Below are 16,815 nucleotides of genomic sequence, written 5' to 3' on the forward strand. Positions count from 1 at the left end.
AAATGAACAAAAATAAAACACAGTAAATGTACCTTTAGGGTCATTCTTCTCAAAAGTTGTATAGCCTAATAATAGATATACTTTTCCTGTTTTGCTCCTCGGCTTATTATTATTTTTTTCTAAAGTTAAATCTACCAATAAACATTCAGATAGACAAACACAATCGTCTGAAAGTATATATTTTCTCTTAATATATCGCTTCGCGTAGCAAATTATAGCAATTTTACTCGATGATCTCTCATATTTTTCAGCTTAAGGGGGAGTCCATCATTTTCTCGTTGTGCTCAAACAATTTTCATTTCTAAAAATACGCATTTCTGTATCTTACGTTCATAGCGACGTGTAACTAAATTACAATTCATGTTTTATAGTAAAACAAGGAAGAGATTTTTCTCTTCTGACCCGCTAATAGAGCATGCAAATTATGAATTTCTCATCAAATAAAAATCTCTCTAATCAATGACTAACTTTACTATTATTAGCCTTATATTGTGAATAATTCGATATGACCCCTACGAATCTAATCTATCAGAAATCCATTTAAAACTGGTATAGTATTATATACATTTTCATAATTATAATCTCAAGTTCATTGACAGAAACTCATCTCTAATCATATTTAATTTTCAAAGCAAGGTCATCTAATTATAGATACTAAGGCCTAATTTTTCAGGCCATTGCTTCCAAATAGGTTAATAACGTATCAAGTTCTAGTTTGCTCTTTTCTCTGTGAGAATCTGATCATTTTTTTAATAAAATAGTTAAGCATAGATTTATATTTTATTTATAAAAACTAATCCTTATGTTTTTTACTTCCATACTTTACAAGTTTAACTTTCAGTTATTATTGCCCTCAGCGTTGAACTTTCATTATCTGGAGGTTGAAGTATGTATCTGAATAAAGCTATATATTATATATCTATTTATCTTCATAATTTTATTTTATAACCTACTTTTCATTTAGAAAATACTTGCTTTGTTTTCATTAACTTTATTATATTTCCCTTTAATAAATTTAGAAACTCATATTCGTGATTCATTAATTTATTATTTTAATAATCAGTACAATATATTGTTTACCATTTACATACATTACACACAAACAAGTTTAATTTAATGAAATTAATTAATAGAATTTATCATGCTTCGGCGATTTTAATAATCTAAATTAAAATAAAAATTCGTGATTCTCATACCTATAAGACAATAGAATGAAAAATACAGTTTTGTTATACATGTACGGTACACAGAATCCTTACACAGAATAGGCTATACATAATTCTAAAACACACAAAAAATATCTATAAAATTATAATTTTTTATTATCAATGATATATTTTAAGTCTCGAGAACGATTCACATGCAAATACACGAGATAAAATGTGTCCGCATTGTCTTGCCATTATAAAAATAACAAAGGATTATTGTATTCATTTCATACAGTTACACCTTTCTTCCACAGGTTTATTTTAGAAATAATTGATTAGTTATTTTCTATTTCTTTTTTTAATTGCACTTGAACTGTTTTGTATATTTCGAAGTGTTAATGTACCACATTTTATTGTAGAATTTTATATATAAATGTATTTAGCTTAACTGAATGAAATGAATTTAGCAAAACATAAGATTCTTCGATGAAATTATAGAATATAGATCCAAGATATTTAAGGGAAAAGTTGAAATATAACTACTGTACATAAAAATGTTTTAAAATTTAGTATACTTGCTTAAGCAAAATTATATGTATAACAAAGTTTTCTAATTTTATTTTATTTCTTTTTTTTCTATTAAATAACTTTTTCTGGATAGCTTCTAATTTATTCACTTTTCATTATAACTCGATGTATTTACGTATAACACTAGTCTGTCTAATGGTATTATGATAAACATTTTCCTTGTTGTTAAGCATCCGAATTTGAATCTGGCGGATCTTTGATATTGCTCGTAGATAATTCGAGATTGTAATTATCCATTTAATTAAACCGAATTCGTTCGATTGGATTTTCCTCGAAACTATTAACTCTTATCACATTCTCAGGGGGCATTACATTGGAAAGTGAAGAAGGAAAGCTTACAAACAGATAATAATGTCATAATAAATAGGAAAAGTACGTTATAGAAAGAGCGTGAGGAAATAGATATTAGGAAAAAGAATTATTGTTCATTTCGACTTCCTTAACGAGTTATCTACACTGAAATTGCCTATCACTTTCATAGATAAGTCTAATCTAAATCATCCAAGGAAAATCTTAAAATATATTCGAATTTAGATTCGCCATAATCATAAGCCAGACCATACTAAACTAAAACGAACTCTAATGAATAAATTATAAATTAAAGAAAAAAAATTAATTAATTAATCAGTAGTTCTAAATGGAAATAACTCTGGAGGGATAGAAACAAAACTATATTTAATGAATTTATAAATTACTCTATTTATCATTTGATACGAAGGTAGGCTATTCTAGTTTATAAACGATTATATTAATATCAATTTATATCATTATCTCTTCCAATTTACATGTAAATAACAAAATCAGTAACCAAATTAACATGTAACATTTCTCTTCTTGATGATGTTACATTCTAATAAAATATTAAGATGTAAAAGTTATCGATGATTGCTCATCTTTGTGTCAAAATGCCTATAAATTATATAAATCTTAATGCCATTGGTGTAGTCTTTGAACTATTATAAAAATTAACTAAACTCATAATTAAAGCTATAAAATAGAATTATATATTGGCACGTCAAATGCCAATACTGTGCTGTATATAATTCTATTTTAGCATTAATTATGCCATCAAACAATAATTAATTAAGTTAAATAACTATTTCCCATAGCAAACACAAAACTCAAGCAACAATAATGCGTTACATCTTCGTATCCGTAATTATAACCACGATGCCTATACCACGATGTATATTATAAAAAAATAATGCATTTTTATATTGTATTAAATTCAAATCTATGAAGTTTAATTGAACGTAAAAATTAAGCGAAAAATATTTAACTAAATTATTCTGAGCACTATACAATAGACTGTATACTGTATTTATAGGTCTATGTACAGTACTTATTAATTTTAAAATAACATATGAAAAATGATAGAAAAGTATGTATGTAAGTATACGAGTTTAATTTTTGCATTATTTACTTATTAATAGTTGTAGAATATTTTTATTTTGCTGTAATTAGCGTTTAAATGTCAAGATTGTTTTAATGGATCAAGCAATAACAGTATTTTTTGCCTATAGACTAAATATTTCTCGACATTTTTCAATAAAGTATTCTGCAATCGATTTCTAAAAGCTTTTCCGTGTTTTGCGGAAGTTAAACTTTTTTCCATGGAGTTTCTTAAAACACAATCTGAACGAAATCTGGATTCTGTTGCTGAAACCTCTTGCTATTAGTTTTTTTTTTTTTACTTCCTTCCTTCCGTTTAAAATGTATGCCAGCGAGTAGTTGCAAAAAACGTCATAAGCAGTAAATGTTTTTTGAAAACGCTAAATGCAAACAATATACATTTTTTAAAATTAATTTCAAGAATAATTGAACTTTAAAAATTGTGTAAAACAAAATTATAACTGTAATGTTTTCAATTATTATTATGAGAATTATTTTGTATATATGATAAAATTCGATATTTTAATATTAATATTTAAGAACTGAATAGTTGTTTTGGAAAATGAAATGATTTTAAATGAAAAAAATTCTATATGGCGAGCCAGTTAATTAAGGCACCAGCCATCGCTCTGGGTAATCTAGAAACAAATGCAAGCGAGCAGCCCTATGAATTTTTTATGGGTAGTTTAACAGGACATGTCGCATTCGAATCCCGTTCCTCATCACCCAACTGCACCCATTGAGGTTAAAAATTTGCAAAATAATACTGCAAAATTACTGTTTCGCATATTTTGTAGAGACGTAGTTTTTAATTTTTTCGTGTATTATCGCGAAACATATCTTGGAATGAGTTGAAGTATAATAAAACTAGCAGATATGTCCGGCGTTATCCTGGCATGTCTGCTAGTAAGAACAACAAACATTAAAATGAAAGCCATATTAAGAATGCGGTTATTTTAGCCTATCAATGTTACGTGATAAGAAAAAAGAAAATGTAACAAAACAGAATCTACATTGAAGAAGGGAAAAAATGAACAACCAGATTTCGAGGCAAATGGAGCAAAAGATTTACGCTTGGCAAACTGGAAAACCCCGAAGTATTATACATATTTTGCATGGCCGTCCGCAGGGGAAACAGGGCACTTCCCCCGGAATCGAATAAAAAATTCTACAAATTATAATCGTAAAAGTGATTAAGATACGTAATATCACATCCTCGACTATGGAATGCATAGTCTGCAGAATACAGTATTGCAATAATACAAAAAGACAATCCACTTGCGGAAAAAACCCTCAAAAAATTAAATAAAAATGTATTGATGTAATTATTTATCTCCAAGCTTTGCCCCCGTGGAAAATTTTCTGCGGTCGCTCATGTAAAAATTCAATACTCAAATGGTTAGGAATGGCGAAATTTCGTTAGTCAGGTAGACAAGAATTGATGTTTTTCAACAGAAAATAGTCGTTGATCTCCGCCTGTTCGAGAAGATAATTCGAGGCATCCAAATGTTTTCTAATGTTAATTCTAACGTACCGTTCATGTGAAAATGGCAATCGGATAACCAACCAAATTTCGTGAAAAACTAACCAAATATTTAAACTCGGGACTCTCGAAAACTCAAAAGATATATTTCATGTTCGTTGATAACTCTGTATTAAGTACTTTCCAATGTGAATGCCGCCATTTCAATGGACAGATACAAAGGGTGTCTGTTGAAGGCGGGAATTGAAGTTAATTCGACCAAAAGTAGTCGTTGACCTTTTCCCGGACGAGAGGATGGTCCCCGAAAATTTTCATTGCTCTTGCTCAAACCGTGTCGAAATGTATAAAGAACAAACTAACTAACGAACTAATAAAACTCTTCTTTATTAGATTTGCATTTGTAATACCAGGAAGTAATATAATGTAATAATACGAAGATTTAAAAACTTTATAATGGAAGGTTTTATATTACAAAAATTCCTTCTTTTCTACATCTACATAATATATTCCAGGAAGTTTGGGTCAGGCATCTTTCCCTATTCCTTATTATGCTGGCCACCCTCATTGCGGGTGGCCAGCATAAGTAAGAATAGGGAATAAATAAGGAATAAGTAAAGAATAGGATCCTACGTAATAATCAATGACACTCATTTATTTTTATAGGATTTTTGAAATTTTCACGTGTCTAACATCAAATTAGAAGCCAGTTTCTTATAAAAATTCTTTCTTGGAGACACCCCTTGGTAAGTCGACGTTGCGTTGCCTTCTATCAATCAAGCACAATAAAATCCCATGGCTAGCCAAAATTTAGCACACGATGAAAGTTATGTCCCTAGGTGGATTGGCCGTCACGGCATGATAAATTATAGGAGGTTGGATCATTCGAACCCAGATTCTTACAGGTTAACTCTTCCATCCTATGGGTACTAAGGTCTTCCTTTAGCAAGCCCATTACGTGTTGGACCAAGCCCAACAGGATTCGATTCCAGGCCTTTCAGAGCGGTAGCTGCCACCTTGACCACTCGGCCACCGTCAAATTATACGTCAATAATTTATATTTTAGCATCCAATTGTAATTTTTATTTATTTAAAGTTATTATCTCGAATAGAATATCAATATTTGCATTTTTAAGTACGTGTTATTATTGATATTCAGTAATTACATTGATTAAAAATGGAGATAGGAACAGAAATCACAGGCGGTTTAGATATGCAAAGGCAAGAAAAAATTACATGTTAAATATTTGACAGATAACACACTTGACCCAGTACGTGAAGGCAGTTAACACGTAACTTGATTATTATTTTATTTATAGAAGGAATTAATATTTCACTCACAAAATAATTATAAAATGTCTCGCTTTTTCTTAAAAATAATTTTATTATATTGATTGACTGTCGATACTTAACACATGCCGTTAGGGGTCGCTGTATAGTTTATTGTCCATTAGCGAGTCACGTGGAGGGAAATTTAATCTTGTTTATTTCGTTATTAGGTAGTGATTCTGTGATACGTTTCTACTTAATTTNTTGAATATTCCTTCTATTAAAATGTTTCTATCTTGTTCTTTCAGGCCATTATAATGCTAGAGCTCAACCAAGTGCGGGTCCTCTTCCTTTTTTACAGTCTTTACTTTGTAATATAGATAATGATTGTATTAATAAAACGGCATATGAAGAAATACCAACTTATCCCCAAGCAAGGTATGTGCTATTTATCATCTGCTAAAGATTTCAGGTTAAATTGTAAGCTTTGTTTAAAAACGAAAATTATATACTTGACAAATTGCAAATATTTTTAGACATTGAAAATGATATTTTGGTTATTTTTGTGAATAATGATGAAATAATATAATGCTTTTAATTTTCATGACAGATATTTTCTACACTCATGATACACTGTATTCTATTTTTGTAACACTATTGATTAATTTTTCTGGTACCTGGCATGATACAAAAATTACATAAGAATGTATTATTTATTACATACAAATTTATTTATGTGCTCACATAAGTTTAGTTATTGCTGACATAATATAAAGAATAAACAGCATAATTACTATCTGTTTATTTTGTTCAATGCTGAACTGATATTCAAAACAAAAATAATTAATAATGTATTAATTATTTTTGTCAGCAACATGACAAAAATATAATTACATCACTGCATAGTTACATCTGACAAAATGTAAAAATATACGTTTATTATTTAAAATATAAATATCTACAAATTAATATATTTATATCTGCTTTATTAGGTCATCCCATAAGTAATAAGATTTTTTCTGTACTTAAAAATTATAAATAAAACAACTATTTGCTAAATCTAACATAAACAACTAAATCTGCTAAATTTTCAACAGTCAAAACTTCAAATAAGCAATCATCTAACAGTGCAGTATTAAGTGTTTATGCTCTGTTATCTATGTGTTATGCAAGGGCTTCAAACGTAAGGACATAATTCAATTAATAACTTAACTTCAAAATTATACATTTTTGAAGTTCGTTATAACCATACTAATTTTGATAACTTATATAATAAACTTGGTAGAATCATTTCGGTGCTCGGAGTAACACTATAACTTACGTTCGGCACAACACTACTGAAAGGTTGCCGACCCCAGGTATATTATATAACAAAAAATTTGAAAAATTCATGTGAATGTTCTGTGTGTGAAGCATTATGTTTTCTATTATTTATTAAGTATTTTTGATTATTATTTTATTGATGAAGTGTTTAAAATGTAATAGCATTATAACAGCTTCTAATTCAATGTATTAATTAATACCATTTGAGAATTGTCATTTTAAATCAGTTTTATCATTTAATTAACATTATAAGACATGATATAATATTCAGAAGAATATGTTAGATTAAACAGTGAATGAAAATAATATTTAGTTCAACATTTATCCATAAACAAATATTATTTTACTAGTACAATTTTTAGAGTGAAAAACAAATTTCTTAGAAATAATAGCTAATTTTAAACTTGTTGCAAGTAACTTCTCATTTAAATAAGTAACAAAAGTATCAAAAATGTATTGATACAGATAGTAATAAACTTTTAAAAATTNATCTTATCCTCGATAATAAAAATAGTAAACACTTTTATCTTCACTAAAATGTTTATGTATTGTTTATTTGATAAAACATTTTATTAAAAAAAAAAAAAAAACATTAATATATGTCAAAGTTCTGAACAACGGCCACTGACTGAAACATTCAAATGAAGGTAATTTTGTATGTATTTTAAAGAAAAAATGTCCGCAGTTTAGAGGTGGATTTTTTTACTGGTGGTTCGACTTTCTATATTTCCATCCTGCAATTATATAGTAAAACCTGCGTAAACCGGAATCGTACCATACCGAATGTTTTTCCCCCTCCGGTTTGATACGTTTCCGTTTTGAACAAGTTTTTTTAACGTGAAAAGTCGCTTCGATCTAAAGAAGTCTTTCGTTTAGTCAGGTTTTGTTTTGGACAGGTGTTACTGTATATTTTGTATTACTAGTATGCTGTAAATATACTGCAATTGCTTCTAAAAATACAAATAATAATTAGTATATTAAATTCAGTAAAACCTGTATAAACCAGAATTACACTGTACCGAATATTTTTTCCTATTTAGCTGGTTTCCGTTTTGGACAGGTTCTTTTTTAACGTAGAAAATATTCCAAAGAATTTTTTCCCGTTTAGACAGGTTTCCTTTTCATTCAGGTTCCGTTTTAAACAGGTTCTATTCTATATATTCTTTGTTTTCGATAAACAATAATTTATTCGTAAAAAATATACAAAAATAATTGTATAATAATAATTATTAAAGTTACTTTCATTGACTTATAAGAGAGCATATTTTAGGGGTTATTTACATCTCAGAAAACATTTTTAACGACTTGAAATTGTGAATTTTTAATTACATTTTAGATAAATAACATATACAAAGTAGTAACAACAGCATTAAATTTTTTTTAAAAAAGAAAATTTTATTGCCGTTGCCCCTGAATATGGTTATCGACCTCACTAAATCAAACAGAATTTATTTAATTTTCCAGAACGTTCACTTTGTGAACTCATTTGGAACATCAAACTACTTCCTTTAACTCCTGTTCTACTTTTGCCTCAAAACTTTTACTGGAAAAATCAAATATCGATTATTATCGTAGTTTCAATTAGATGTGAACTTTCTCCCGTTTTTATTTTCTAAATATTCGTATCGGTCGATTTGGCAGTTTAATTAATGAAATTTTAAATAATTAATCATTTTTATTAACTTTTATCATTGGATTCTTTTGTCAAAATACTGTAAGTATGCCTCTGTTAGGGGGTGGATTAATCTCTACATTAACTTAGGGAGATTGTTATGTAATGCAGTAAAACCTGTCCAAAACGGAACCCGAATAAAAAAGGAAATCTGCCTAAACGGAAAAAAGTATTCTGTACAGTACCACGCGATTCCGGTTTATACAGGTTTTTACTGTTTTAATAATTATTATATTGCACTTAGTTTTCCTTTCTAAAAATATAAACTTTTCTAAAACTCTTTTGTTTCTAGAAATCAGGGCTTTTAGAGAGGAGTTTGGGATTTTTCCCTTGACCCAAAGAAAACTTGGGGTCCTTTAATGATTCTTATTCTAAAATTAATGTTATTTCTACTAACAGAAAATAAAATCTTTAACACTGCTTTTCATTAATTAAGAAACGTGTGTAGTCTTTCATTTGTTTATAGAAAAAAAGCAATGTCTAAAGGGCCCGATCTACCCCTGGGCCCCATGCAAACTCTCAACGACCCTGCCAGAAATATTTTATTTGTCTAGTTTTCTAGACAAATAAATAATCTTTCTAGACGTAATTTACCTAGTATAATGGCGCATTTTATGTGTAAAATGAACAAAAATAAAACACAGTAAATGTACCTTTAGGGTCATTCTTCTCAAAAGTTGTATAGCCTAATAATAGATATACTTTTCCTGTTTTGCTCCTCGGCTTATTATTATTTTTTTCTAAAGTTAAATCTACCAATAAACATTCAGATAGACAAACACAATCGTCTGAAAGTATATATTTTCTCTTAATATATCGCTTCGCGTAGCAAATTATAGCAATTTTACTCGATGATCTCTCATATTTTTCAGCTTAAGGGGGAGTCCATCATTTTCTCGTTGTGCTCAAACAATTTTCATTTCTAAAAATACGCATTTCTGTATCTTACGTTCATAGCGACGTGTAACTAAATTACAATTCATGTTTTATAGTAAAACAAGGAAGAGATTTTTCTCTTCTGACCCGCTAATAGAGCATGCAAATTATGAATTTCTCATCAAATAAAAATCTCTCTAATCAATGACTAACTTTACTATTATTAGCCTTATATTGTGAATAATTCGATATGACCCCTACGAATCTAATCTATCAGAAATCCATTTAAAACTGGTATAGTATTATATACATTTTCATAATTATAATCTCAAGTTCATTGACAGAAACTCATCTCTAATCATATTTAATTTTCAAAGCAAGGTCATCTAATTATAGATACTAAGGCCTAATTTTTCAGGCCATTGCTTCCAAATAGGTTAATAACGTATCAAGTTCTAGTTTGCTCTTTTCTCTGTGAGAATCTGATCATTTTTTTAATAAAATAGTTAAGCATAGATTTATATTTTATTTATAAAAACTAATCCTTATGTTTTTTACTTCCATACTTTACAAGTTTAACTTTCAGTTATTATTGCCCTCAGCGTTGAACTTTCATTATCTGGAGGTTGAAGTATGTATCTGAATAAAGCTATATATTATATATCTATTTATCTTCATAATTTTATTTTATAACCTACTTTTCATTTAGAAAATACTTGCTTTGTTTTCATTAACTTTATTATATTTCCCTTTAATAAATTTAGAAACTCATATTCGTGATTCATTAATTTATTATTTTAATAATCAGTACAATATATTGTTTACCATTTACATACATTACACACAAACAAGTTTAATTTAATGAAATTAATTAATAGAATTTATCATGCTTCGGCGATTTTAATAATCTAAATTAAAATAAAAATTCGTGATTCTCATACCTATAAGACAATAGAATGAAAAATACAGTTTTGTTATACATGTACTGTACACAGAATCCTTACACAGAATAGGCTATACATAATTCTAAAACACACAAAAAATATATATAAAATTATAATTTTTTATTATCAATGATATATTTTAAGTCTCGAGAACGATTCACATGCAAATACACGAGATAAAATGTGTCCGCATTGTCTTGCCATTATAAAAATAACAAAGGATTATTGTATTCATTTCATACAGTTACACCTTTCTTCCACAGGTTTATTTTAGAAATAATTGATTAGTTATTTTCTATTTCTTTTTTTAATTGCACTTGAACTGTTTTGTATATTTCGAAGTGTTAATGTACCACATTTTATTGTAGAATTTTATATATAAATGTATTTAGCTTAACTGAATGAAATGAATTTAGCAAAACATAAGATTCTTCGATGAAATTATAGAATATAGATCCAAGATATTTAAGGGAAAAGTTGAAATATAACTACTGTACATAAAAATGTTTTAAAATTTAGTATACTTGCTTAAGCAAAATTATATGTATAACAAAGTTTTCTAATTTTATTTTATTTCTTTTTTTTCTAGTAGATATCAATTTCTTTACACAATAATAACAAGCACACACTAATTAGTACGAAAAGGTAGGCAGAATACCACTAGTCTGTCTAATGGTATTATGATAAACATTTTCCTTGTTGTTAAGCATCCGAATTTGAATCTGGCGGATCTTTGATATTGCTCGTAGATAATTCGAGATTGTAATTATCCATTTAATTAAACCGAATTCGTTCGATTGGATTTTCCTCGAAACTATNTTTTATTTTATTTCTTTTTTTTCTATTAAATAACTTTTTCTGGATAGCTTCTAATTTATTCACTTTTCATTATAACTCGATGTATTTACGTATAACACTAGTCTGTCTAATGGTATTATGATAAACATTTTCCTTGTTGTTAAGCATCCGAATTTGAATCTGGCGGATCTTTGATATTGCTCGTAGATAATTCGAGATTGTAATTATCCATTTAATTAAACCGAATTCGTTCGATTGGATTTTCCTCGAAACTATTAACTCTTATCACATTCTCAGGGGGCATTACATTGGAAAGTGAAGAAGGAAAGCTTACAAACAGATAATAATGTCATAATAAATAGGAAAAGTACGTTATAGAAAGAGCGTGAGGAAATAGATATTAGGAAAAAGAATTATTGTTCATTTCGACTTCCTTAACGAGTTATCTACACTGAAATTGCCTATCACTTTCATAGATAAGTCTAATCTAAATCATCCAAGGAAAATCTTAAAATATATTCGAATTTAGATTCGCCATAATCATAAGCCAGACCATACTAAACTAAAACGAACTCTAATGAATAAATTATAAATTAAAGAAAAAAAATTAATTAATTAATCAGTAGTTCTAAATGGAAATAACTCTGGAGGGATAGAAACAAAACTATATTTAATGAATTTATAAATTACTCTATTTATCATTTGATACGAAGGTAGGCTATTCTAGTTTATAAACGATTATATTAATATCAATTTATATCATTATCTCTTCCAATTTACATGTAAATAACAAAATCAGTAACCAAATTAACATGTAACATTTCTCTTCTTGATGATGTTACATTCTAATAAAATATTAAGATGTAAAAGTTATCGATGATTGCTCATCTTTGTGTCAAAATGCCTATAAATTATATAAATCTTAATGCCATTGGTGTAGTCTTTGAACTATTATAAAAATTAACTAAACTCATAATTAAAGCTATAAAATAGAATTATATATTGGCACGTCAAATGCCAATACTGTGCTGTATATAATTCTATTTTAGCATTAATTATGCCATCAAACAATAATTAATTAAGTTAAATAACTATTTCCCATAGCAAACACAAAACTCAAGCAACAATAATGCGTTACATCTTCGTATCCGTAATTATAACCACGATGCCTATACCACGATGTATATTATAAAAAAATAATGCATTTTTATATTGTATTAAATTCAAATCTATGAAGTTTAATTGAACGTAAAAATTAAGCGAAAAATATTTAACTAAATTATTCTGAGCACTATACAATAGACTGTATACTGTATTTATAGGTCTATGTACAGTACTTATTAATTTTAAAATAACATATGAAAAATGATAGAAAAGTATGTATGTAAGTATACGAGTTTAATTTTTGCATTATTTACTTATTAATAGTTGTAGAATATTTTTATTTTGCTGTAATTAGCGTTTAAATGTCAAGATTGTTTTAATGGATCAAGCAATAACAGTATTTTTTGCCTATAGACTAAATATTTCTCGACATTTTTCAATAAAGTATTCTGCAATCGATTTCTAAAAGCTTTTCCGTGTTTTGCGGAAGTTAAACTTTTTTCCATGGAGTTTCTTAAAACACAATCTGAACGAAATCTGGATTCTGTTGCTGAAACCTCTTGCTATTAGTTTTTTTTTTTTTACTTCCTTCCTTCCGTTTAAAATGTATGCCAGCGAGTAGTTGCAAAAAACGTCATAAGCAGTAAATGTTTTTTGAAAACGCTAAATGCAAACAATATACATTTTTTAAAATTAATTTCAAGAATAATTGAACTTTAAAAATTGTGTAAAACAAAATTATAACTGTAATGTTTTCTATTACATACTATAAATTGTTTCGTTTCACCGATATTTAAAGCTATTATTTATCGAATTTACTTTCCTGGCTGTTATAAATTATAGTATATATCACAGGGAAAGTGTGACGATCGGTTAAAAATGACCCTTGATTTTTGGACTAGGGACCTTGATACGTAGAGAAATGCAAACATTTGTTCTTTCTGTACGGGGAGGGTACGATTTTGTTCACCCACTTTGAAACTTACTCCAGCATTTTGTCGAAAATTTCTGGAATACAGGGGCAGTGATGCTATGAAAGTCACGAAGTGGAGAGTTTTGTTTACTTGTTTTGTTACACTGCGGCAATGCAACACTTGTGCAATCTGCCTAGGAAGGTTGCCTTTTTAAGGGTAACTGGCCCCTATTCAGGCGTTACAGACGTGGAGAAAACTCTATGTGGCCAGCCCCTCTTGGCAAGAGATAGTATGTCATATCTTGAGTGGTATCAGACTTAATGATGTTTTTGGTATTAGCATTTACATTTTTTTTATATGAAACTCATCTCTACCCTCAAAATTAAGCTTTTTTTTTTTGTTTTTGTTTTGTAATATAATAATATAAAACATTTTAAAAATAAAATCTCATAACAGATGGAGTTTCACACAATTTTTAACTCTTGCAGGGAAAGTACGCAACTCGCAGTTGGATTTTCTTGCTTACAGAAATGGATTATTATTTAATTTATAAAGGAAAAATTAATAATTAATAAGCTCTTTAGAATTAAATCTCTATTTTCCATATTAAAATTTATATAAAAACCTTATACATATATCACTATTGTACAGTACATAAAACATGCATGTTTTATTTAAAAAAACAAGTTGAAAAATATTGATATAATAGTAAAATATTTAATTTTGCATCATATTTATTTTATTGTACATAAAATATTTCATTATAATCTTGCACTTTGTAAATTTATATTTAACATTCTTATTTATAGAAGAAAATATTAAAGTAGAAAGATAACTTCACATTATATTTATGTATAATTTATTCTTAACAAGTTTATCACATTCAATTAATTAAAGGCAATTTAAAATGGTGTAATCAATCTATTTATACAACAATATAGCATTCTGTGTTGTCATTACAAGACAAGATTCTGATTTTTGGGGTGATAACTGCCAAGAAGCGGAATACCATGCCATAGGTTGATCACTGACCGACAAAACTGGGTAATCTGGTCTTATCGAATGTAATAATTTCCCTTCGTTTAGAGACCACAATCTTGTATTTCTGTCCTGACCCACTGAACACAAGACATTAGCTTCTTCGTCAATACTGAATGGTAATTTCAAATAATCATTCACATGTTCTGGATATTCTAGAACTGGCTTCCAAGTTCTTAAATCAACCTATATTAAAATAACATTTATTAAATTATATTTTGTTAATTTATTATCTACATCTATAGCATATAGTCATCTTTAATTACAGCAGTCTTTTATTTATTTATTACCATATAATAGTAATAAATAAATAAATTTTGGAATTTATGTTTTTTTATAGATTTTTTTAATGTCTTCTATATAAAGATCTGAATAAACTTCACATAATACTAACACAATAAGTTTCAAATTTTTCAATATTACAGTATTAATAAATAAAGCAAGAATCTAAATTTTTAAAAATTAGAGTTACCTTCTCAATAATGGAATGAATCACAACCACACTTTAAACAATTTTAATTTACATTTCTGGAATTCATACAAAATCTTAATATTATCAATATCAAAAGATCAACATTAGCAATCCAGATAAAATACTTTTGTTTTTAAATACAAGAGAGTAAGCATCCTGTAAAAAATGCAAATACACGGTTCACGAAAATTATTTGCAAAAACACAAAAAATCATTCGCTCGTACATATAGAACAACCTAGGAATGTGCTAAATGAATAAAAACCTCATCTTATATGCGAGTAAATATGGTATTTACTTACTTACAGACACTACAGTTTTCTGTACAGTTTTCTTTACACTACAGATACTATAGTTTTTCATTTGACAATTCATTTAGTACAATAAATGGAATAATTAAGCTTGGGCTTAAGTTTCATTAAAATCTCTTACACAAGGAATGATACATCAAGCAGTTTTATAGCTTAAATCTGCTTTTTGGTTATAAATAATGCTTTTGGCAGGTACTTTGAAGTAGTTATACAGTGTTAATTCTCGCTACAAGTCTGCTGACAAGTTTCTCCATATCACTTTTGCGTTTGGCACTTGTATCCAGCACCTCTTCGTGACTTGCCGTCTGAGTGGAGTCATATTCGTTGATGCACATGTTTGTTATCAGCGACATGCCAAACACTCTGAGGCCGCAGTGACGGGCGGCAATCACTTCGTGTGCAGTGCTCATACAGTTACAGACTTACTAGACAGCGGACATATAGGCCCTTAAAAAAGTGGCATTTTAGGTGCTTAAAATAAGCTCTTAAATTGTGTCATTTAGGCTTTATAAACAAAAAATAGGCGGTCAAAATTTGCACAATGAACAATTACCTACTTATCAAGACGATGAATTTTTTAACATATGTATTCCAAACAAAAATGCACGTATTCAGAATTATGCAAACACAAAAGTAGAAAAACAATTATCTTTTCATTTTTTATTCGCTCTGTTTCCCATAGTTAGCTTCGTAATATATTACAAGCACTTTTTCCAAATTTTCAATAGGAAAGTTGCAACGTTTATCACTGAAAATTAATTTATACGCAGAGAAAGAGCATATAATCCTTATTTCAACCTTGGAAGAAGATGAACTGGGAATTCACTTTCAGTTTTGCTCTTCTTTCATGCCAAAATATCATCCACAATAAACAAGAACTTTAATCCAAGTCTCTTTGGAAGCATGGCTTTCAACTCTTTTTTCACTTTTTTTGCAGCAGTGCATCACAAAGTTTCTGCTTTGCTCTGTTCAGCGAGATCAATTTGTTTATATATAGGTTTCCCGCTACTTTCAAGAGCAGTAATAGTATCTGCAATGAATGTGAAATAACACTTGATGTACAGTACTGTACACGAACTTGTTCTGAACATAAATGTCATTCAAAATTTTCTTGGCTTTAGTTACACAAACTGCAATGTCTGCTAAAGCGGCAGAAGTTTTTGATATCGAAGAAATTTTCACTGTAGTAGTTAGTGCAAAATCTTAGCCATGTATATGCTAAGGGAAAAATAGGCATTTGCCTAAAATCTGCTGTCTAAAAATGACAAATAAAGCAACTCTAATGCTGTGTTTATTAAATAAAAGTATTTATTTTAAAATATTTCATATAGTTTTAATTTTATTACTATAAAATTGCATCGGGGGTGTAATTTATTTCTGTTATTATTGCATTCTAATTTTTTCTGCTTGGGATATGCATCCACTGGGACTTAAATATAAGTAATCAATAATAATAAAAAAATGAATTTGTCTGATTGCATTTTCAG

At 28.3% G+C, this 16,815-nt stretch overlaps 1 protein-coding gene across 2 annotated transcripts in view; it reads left to right on the top strand.

Annotated features, from left to right (window-relative positions):
- The window catches only part of LOC111635776, a 43,958-nt gene that overhangs the window by 8,076 nt on the left and 19,067 nt on the right, over positions 1-16,815 (top strand). Inside the window, exon 1 of one of the 2 annotated variants that reach the window (XM_023380844.1) lies at positions 6,061-6,107. The exons of the other annotated variant lie outside the window; for it this stretch is intronic. The gene's annotated coding sequence lies outside the window, so the exon portion shown is untranslated. Of the gene's footprint in view, positions 1-6,060; positions 6,108-16,815 lie in introns of those variants that run through there. 2 annotated transcript variants of the gene reach the window in all.

The sequence above is a fragment of the Centruroides sculpturatus genome, unplaced genomic scaffold, assembly GCF_000671375.1.
Source record: "Centruroides sculpturatus isolate CEXI.00-Female unplaced genomic scaffold, Cexi_2.0 scaffold775, whole genome shotgun sequence".
Taxonomy (NCBI): domain Eukaryota; kingdom Metazoa; phylum Arthropoda; class Arachnida; order Scorpiones; family Buthidae; genus Centruroides; species Centruroides sculpturatus.